Consider the following 2,195-nt stretch of genomic DNA (forward strand, 5'->3'; position numbering starts at 1 on the left):
CTGGGTGGGCGGATTGGATGGAGGGTGGAACCCTGGCAGAGGCAGCAGCTTGAGATGGTGAGCTCTTCCTGAGCTCTGGGCTGATCACTGCTTTCCGTGAAGGGGGGCAAGTAGGCAGGTGGGGGCGGGTTTAGGTGGAGATCAAGATTCCCAGGTAAACTGGAGGGGGCGGGGTCTCAGGGGAAACAGCAAAGGGGAGTGGTCCTGGGCAACTTGGCATGTGTAGCTGCAACTAGTTCTGGGATGTTGCTATCTTCCTGCCCCTTCCAGGAAGACTTACCGGATGGAAGAGAACAACTTAAGTCCCATTCTTTTCCCTGCTGGGGAACTGTGGTCAAAGACACTGTTAGGATACCTTCAGCTGGAGTTATTTTAGCCCATCAGCACTTGTGCATGCATGTGTGCGTGCGTGCGTCTGTGTGTGTGTTCAGGAAATCCTTTTCTAAACAGCCACTCACTCAACTCCCACCCACACAAGCTGGGAACTCTTGTCGCTCTGTAAACTTTCTGAGAGTTAGGATACATTTGATTTTCTGTGCAGCCAGACTAACTTGGCCCCTCGCATACAGCTGGTGCTCAGTACTTGTGCTGAATGAATGAGCATCTCTAGGACCCTGGGTTCGTGGTACGGCCACAGCAGCAGTCACCTCAGCAACCACAGGAGGAAATATCTATGACTTCTTGATATCTTGGCCTGTCTGGAGTTCTTTCCGATAGCTAACCAACCAGCCTGGTTCACTATCAAAGGGCTTGCTGCCCCCTTTCTTTCCATCTAATGCCTGATGTCCCCGCCCCCAAGCCTCCCAAAGGTTCTTTATATCAACATTTAATCTTTAATGGAATTGCTGTTCTTTTGTCTGTTTCTCCCTGGAGTGTTATTACCGTCCTCCACCCTGCCCCCATGTGCGCACACGGGCACACACACACACACACACACACACTTAGTGACCCTTCTCCTGCTCCGTTTCTCTATGATATGGTGGGACTTGAAGTAAGAAGGGGTCCTAGTTTGGAGTGCACCCTATTTCATAGTCTCGTGACCCCATTTGAAGCTTAATTTTAAAATTACATCACATTTTATTTACTTTTATTTGTGTGGCACCTGTGCCAAGGCGGGGACATGGCGATCAGAGGACAACCTGTGGGACTTCATCGTCTCCCTCCTCCAGGAATCAAACTCAGGCTGTCAGGGCTTGCGCAGTTTAGCTGCCATGCAAGTCCATTAAAAATATTCTTCTAATGCAGATCGTCTTGTTGCTCCAACAGGTTTTTTTGTTTGTTTGTTTGCTTGCTTTTTGTTTTTAGAGACAGAGTTTCTTTATGTAGCCTTGGTTGTCCTGGAACTCGCTCTGTAGAACCAGGCTTGGCCTCGAGAATTCACAGACATCCTCCCTCCTGCCTCTGCCTCTCAAGTGCTGGAATTAAAGGCGTGCTCCATCACCGCTGGGCCCTCCCAACAGTTCTTGAAATTGACCATATCATTGGTTAAATTGTGACATCCCTGGCTGTTTAAGCACTACCACAAAGCTTACTTCATTTAATCTCTCCAACCTAAGACTGATAAAGCTAATGAAGCCACTTTGCCGATGAAGAGAAACGGGGTGAAAGGTAAACTAATTGGCCTGAGGTCATACCGAGACTAAGGAGGGAACCCAAACCCAGGCCTTCTAATTCTAAATAGAAGGAACACTCTAGCTTTTGTAGAAGGGAGGAATCCCAACCTAGCACAAAGCCTATGAAATGCTTTACAAACATCTTATTGCTACGTTGGGGCAGGAATGAATAAGCCTGACGCTGAGTCGGCTGGCCAGTGAAGGCGTCACTCCTTTCCCAGGCCGCCCCCTGACTCACCTGTTGAACAGGTAGGGGGAAGGGGACGGTACTGAGTCTCACCTGCTCAGGGCTAGGGTGGGGCAAGACACGCCCCACCTGTTCCATTGGCTTTTTCCTTAGTCTTACTGACAGCCCCCTGTCCAATCATAAGGAAGAAACTTTCTATTTGCCAATAGATGCAGAGTAATGATGAGACTTCAAGTTGGCGTCCACCCCAGAGCCGACTGGCAGTCCCTGGGGCCAATGGTGAGCGCATAAACAGAGGCGGCCGTGGTAAAGGTCTGGGCGCGAGGCTCCGCCCCTCGATGGGATAGTCAGGCGGGGCAGCCAGTGAGCTAGCCTCAACGAGTGGGCGTCTCCCT

The sequence above is a fragment of the Microtus pennsylvanicus genome, chromosome 11 (assembly GCF_037038515.1).
Source record: "Microtus pennsylvanicus isolate mMicPen1 chromosome 11, mMicPen1.hap1, whole genome shotgun sequence".
Taxonomy (NCBI): Eukaryota; Metazoa; Chordata; class Mammalia; order Rodentia; family Cricetidae; genus Microtus; species Microtus pennsylvanicus.